At 37.6% G+C, this 5,921-nt stretch overlaps 1 pseudogene; it reads left to right on the top strand.

Moving 5' to 3' along the window:
* The first annotated feature begins 4,474 nt into the window (after nt 1-4,474).
* Nucleotides 4,475-5,058, top strand: LOC125177099 (AP-3 complex subunit sigma-1-like; annotated as a pseudogene).
* Nucleotides 5,059-5,921: the final 863 nt, after the last annotated feature.

Raw genomic sequence — 5,921 nt, 5'->3', positions numbered from 1 at the left:
TTTGAATATGCAGATAACATTAGTGTGCTTCCAAAAGTAAAACCTGTACCCAAAAATTTATATTCAGAAGAATGACATGTTCTCTTTTTTCTTTCACTATATGGCTCCCTCCCACTACCCACCCCCCAGCCCCCACCACGTCTTCCTGCCCTGCTTGCGGATAACCAATTTTACTCTTTTCTGCATTTGCTATGTGTCTCTTTGCAAACATAAGTACTCTTTTCTTTTTTTTTTTTTACTTAAGATATATCCTAAATACAACTTTCCATCATTTCATTGAGATCTTTCTCATTCTTTTTTAAAGCTGCATGATATGCCACTGCGTGTATAAGCTGAAGTTTATTCAATAAATTACCTATGTTTGGGCACATACATAGTTTCCAATTAGTTTGCAGTGAAAAATAACATGGCAATGGGTAGTATCAGTATGTATATTTTTGTATTGTTAAATGTGTGCTTTGTGGTAAGTTCCTAGAAGTGAAATTTTTAGTTTAAAAGTTAAATGCATCTGTGGGTTGGTTAGATATGGACAGATCTCCACATAACAAATTTACATTCTCAACAGCATTGTAGGAGGGTGCTATGTCTCCACACGCCTGCCATCAAATTAAATTGCCAAGTTTTTGAGCTTTTGTTGAGAAATGCTATCTCTAGGTAATTTTAATGTATAAAGTTTAAAAAATCATTTTTCTTATATTTAAAAATATTTTATTACAAATTTTAAAAAATCATTTAGTTATTATTTTAATTCACAATTTTAAATGATGAGTGGAGGTGAACATTTTTCATATGGCTAAAGCATATATGTAGATATAGGTACATATATATACACACACACTGTAAGTTTTCTGTTCATATATTTTGCCCAATACTTCTACAATTTCTTTAAACTTTATTATTTATTTATTTATTTATTTTTATATTTATTTTTCTTTTCTTTTTTTTTTTTTTTTTGAGAGAGAGAGAGAGTGAGGGGAAGGACAAACCCAGAAGGGGACAGAAGATCTGAAGTAGGCTCTGTCAGCAGAGAGCCTGATGCAGGGCTCGAACTCACAAACCGAATGACGTGAGGTGAAGTCAGATGCTTAACTGACTGAGCCACCCAGGTACCCCAATCATTTTCTTTAAATTTGAAAAGGTCTGTACATATTAGAGATATTAGCCTGATATCTATAATGTATGTTATAAATATATTGTCACTTCTCATTTGCCTTTGATTACTTGATTTTTTTTATCAAGCATGATACATTATTTTTGCTTTTTTGTCAAATTACGAATCTACTGCATTCATATTGTGAACCATTTCTATAAAGCTTTTCCCTACAACTATGTTATGAATTACAGATTATTCACTCATGTTATCTTCTAATACTGTATTATTTCTTTGCTTTACATTGAGAGATGTAACTCATTTAAAAGTTTTTCTTGTGAATGGTGTGAGAACTGGCTCTATTTTTTCATTTGATATGGCTCTCCAGCTCTCTCAAAGTCCATTTATATCCATTTAGTGATTCGAGATATATCTTTATAATACATTACAGTTTTACATGTAATTGTGTCCATTTCTGGATGTTCTATTTCATTCGAGTCTTATGCCTATCTATCCATGTGCCAGTAACACATGTTTTAATTATAGAGACTTTATAATATATTCTGTTCATGTCTTAGGGCTAGTTCCCCTCCAAAGCTCTTCTTTTCCTGCCTTTTCTAAGGTTTTTTTTCTCATGTATTTTTTTTCATAGACTTTAGTATTGATCTGACTAGCTCCACAAAACCTCTTCTTAAAATTAAGATCACTCTTTCCTTCAAAAATAAACATTAAAATTTTTTTTTTAAGAGAGGACGCCTGGGTGGCTCAGTGGGTTAAGCGTCTGACTTTGGCTCAAGTCATGATCTCACAGTCTGAATTCGAGCACTGCATTGAGCTCTGTGCTGACAGCTCAGAACCTGAAGCCTGCTTCCGATTCTGTGTGTCCCTTTCTCTCTCTGCACCCTCTGCCCCTGCTCACACTCCGTCTCTCTCTCTCCCTCAAAAAATAACATCAAAAAAAAATTTTTTTTAAATTAAGATCATATTGTTCATACATTTACCTAGGAAGAAATTACATTAAATTTTTTTTTAATGTTTGTTTATTTTTGAGAGACAGAGAGAGAGAGAGAGAATGAGCAGGGGAGAGGCAGAGAGAAAAGGAGACACAGAATCTGAAGCAGGCTCCAGGATTTGAGCTATTAGCACGAAGCCCGATGTAGGGCTCAAACTCATGAACTGTGAGATTACCTGAGCCAAAATCAGATGCTTAACTGACTGAGACACCCAGGCACCCCTAAAGAAATTACATCTTGATGATGCAGTCATACTAACCAAGAAGAAGAGATTTGCCTGTTTGTCTATTTGCCGAAGTCTACTTTTATGTTGTTCGGCAACATGGAACAGTCTTCTGCATATAAGGTTTAATGAGTTTTGTCTCACTGATTATTCCTAAGCATGTTATCTTTATATTTTCCTTATTGTAAATGGGGATTTCTCCTTCGTTATGTTTTCCAACTACTTATTTATTTATGTATGTGAAACCTATTAATTTTTGAATGTTAATTTTATACCTTGCTGCAACGTTAATGGGAACATGAAAAAAAAAACATGCACACAAATGCACTGTGTTCATAAAGGTCTATTTCCTTAGTGATGGGTAGAGCATGTAACAATTAAATACATTTAAATAACATAATATGTGACTGCATGCCTACAGCACTGGTAACTAGATAGATAACCAATTCAACTAGAAACCAGCTAACAAGTAACTGTCCAAATACTGAAAATGTAGCTTTTGTTTAGACCAGACTGTGTTTTGATCACTTTCTTGGGGGGAAAAAGTCTGCTGGTCACACCAGAAATATATGAAGGTGAAATCTTCCAACATCCATTCCCAGAGGTTTCTTTCAGCTGAATTAAGCCTCCAACTCCAGGGCAAACCCAGAGTTGAGGCTTCCAGCATGAATGCTTTTCCCGTCTACCAGAGCAGATAATGTAAGCTTGACCCCAAGCCTCAGAGTCTGAGTGTAGCCCACTCTAATTAAACTAGAGTCATTGACTTTTGCAGAAATGGATACAGTGGGACCTAACTGATATTTGGTCCCAATGCCAAAGCGAGTGCATTTGATAGCTGATGTCCAAGCAAGATTTACTGAAGTGTCAAGATCATCACGTACTTTCTGATAAACTGATCCTCCAAATTCTGTCCCATCATTCTGTGTAGCTAGAAGTCCATGGTCCTGTGGCCCACTAAAGTTATTTCCTGTCAACTTTTGTTAAATGCTTATTTATTTTGAGAGAGGGAGAGAGAGAGAGAGAATGTGGGGTGGGGGAGAGGGAGAAGAAAAGAGAGAATCACAAGCAGGCTCCACACTGTCAGCACAGAGCCCAACTTGAAGCTAGAGCTTGCCATCTGTGAGATCATGACCTGAGACCCTCAAATTTTAATATAATTTAAACTGTATCCTGCATAAAGAAAACTTCGTAAGCGGGGTGCCCAGGGGGCTCAGTCGGTTAAGCCTCCAACTTCAGCTCAGGTCATGATCTCACGGTTGGTGAGTTCAAGCCCCGTGTCGGGCTCTATGCTGACAGCTCAGAGCCTAGAGCCTGCTTCAGATTCTGTGTCTCCCTCACTCTCTGCCCCTCCCCCCTCCTTCCCTATCTCTCTCTCTCTCTCTCAAAAGTAAACATCAAACAAAAAAAGAATGAAAGAAAGAAAGAAAGAAAGAAAGAAAGAAAGAAAGAAAGAAAACTTTGTAAGTAAAATTATGGAATAGAATAAGTTTAAAGGGATATCTCAGAAATAATGTGTGGGCAACCTGGGTTGATCCATTGCTTAAGCGACTGACTCTTGATTTTGGTTTGGGTCATGATCTCACAGTTATAGGCTCTGCACTGATAGCACAGGGCCTGCTTGGGATTCGGTCTCTCCCTCTGCGCCTTTCCCACTTGCTCTCTCTCTCTCTCTCTCTCTCTTTCTCTCTCTCTCAAAGTAAATAAACATTTTGGAAAAAAAAGAGGAGTGCCTGGAAGGCTCATTCAGTTAAATATAAGACTCTTGATTTTGGCTTAGGTCATGATCTCATGGTTCATGAGATCAAGCCCCGTGTCAGGCTCTGCACTCACAGCACAGTATTGTGGTGAAGAGAGTGGGATTTATTTATCTTTTATGCAGAGAAGGATCTAAATGGAGGTGGGAAACAAGTTGCTTATTGGTTTTTGGATTTTTTGTTTTTTGTTTTTTGGTTTTTGTTTTTTACCATATACAGTTTGTTTCCACAGGGAAATTACAATAGACAACCTGCCGTACGTCAGGTACAATTCACTACGTTATGTCATTTGACTATTACAAAAAAATTGAGGTAAAAAATTGGAATTATTATAAAGGTAAATAAAGGCTCCCACCCTGGCCCCCAGCACCCACCCAGTCAGCCCAGCTCAGCCATGATCAGGGCAACCCTCATCTTCAACAACCACAGGAAGCCGCGCGTCTCCAAGTTCTACCAGCCCCTACAGTGAAGATACACAACAACAAATCATCAGGGAGAGATTCCATTTGGTATCTAAGAGAGATGAAAATGTTTGTAATTTCCTAGAAGGAGGATTGTTAATTGGAGGACCTGACAACAAACTGATTTATAGACATTATGCAACATTATATTTTGCCTTCTGTGTGGATTCTTCAGAAAAGTGAACTTGGCATTTTAGATCTAATTCAAGTATTTGTGGAAACGTTAGACAAGTGTTTTGAAAATGTCTGCAAACTGGATTTAATTTTCCATGTCGACAAGGTTCACAATATTCTTGCAGAAACGGTGATGGGGGGAATGGTGCTGGAGACCAACATGAATGAGATTATTACACAAATTGACGCATCAAATAAACTGGAGAAGTCGGAGGCTGGCTTAGCAGGAGCTCCAGCCCGTGCTGTATCGGCTGTAAAGAATATGAATCTTCCTGAGATCCCAAGAAATATTAACATGGGTGACATCAGTATAAAAGTGCCAAACCTGCCCTCTTTTAAATAATAATAAAAAAAAATTTTTTAAGGCCACTCCTGGGTAAAATCCAGGGGGAAAACTCATCTAAGTTTACCATGCAGTTGTTTACCAAAAATAGAGGAGGAGACTCTTAACTTTTGTTCTTGGATTGAAGTCAAGGTACTATAGAGAAGTTGTGTAAAACCCGTATGGAAGTTCAATGTGGCTTTTCCTGCTCAGTGATTTTGAAGAAATGGGATCGTTCTAGTGTGATACTTCCCTTTCTTTTCTAAACTGCATTCCCGTGTCCACCTAAGGCATGCCTCTATGTATCGGCTACTACAGTATTTCAAAAAGTGTCTGAGACATTTCTTTCAACTATGTACAATCCAAACTGTTGCTGTTTTGTATGGATCACCCGTGCAGCATTCCATAGTTCTTTCTGTTATTTGTCACACTTGTTATTTAAAGAACCGAGTATGTATTGCATGAAAACATTATGACCTTTTTCTCTTAGTTTAAATAAACTCCAAGGTAACTGGACTTCTAAAGCACCTGTTTGCCTGACAGCTACTTTAGCAACAACTGACTCAACAAAGTAAATAAAAGTATATTTTATCACTGTTAAATAAAAAAAAAGAAAGAAAGGTAAATAAATGGACATAGGTAAACATATCAGATTTATAGCCTAAGTCTAGGTTTGCATGATTCACAGACCCGGATGCTTTCCACCAACACCACGTTGCCTTCCTAATCCCATAGGGATAAGGGATGAGCCAGAATGGAGGGAGACCAGAGCAAAAGACTGACCGAGAAGTTGGTTAGCAAGGCAGTCACAAAATCGGTGTATGTGGGAATGCCAACCTGTGGAAAGCAATGGGATACGTTTTAGCGCAAGGATCACTAAGAAT

This window comes from Prionailurus viverrinus, chromosome D1, assembly GCF_022837055.1.
Source record: "Prionailurus viverrinus isolate Anna chromosome D1, UM_Priviv_1.0, whole genome shotgun sequence".
In the NCBI taxonomy this organism is placed as follows: domain Eukaryota; kingdom Metazoa; phylum Chordata; class Mammalia; order Carnivora; family Felidae; genus Prionailurus; species Prionailurus viverrinus.
The sequence above is the reverse complement of the archived record's forward strand: the minus strand, read 5'-3'. Positions and strand labels throughout refer to the sequence as shown.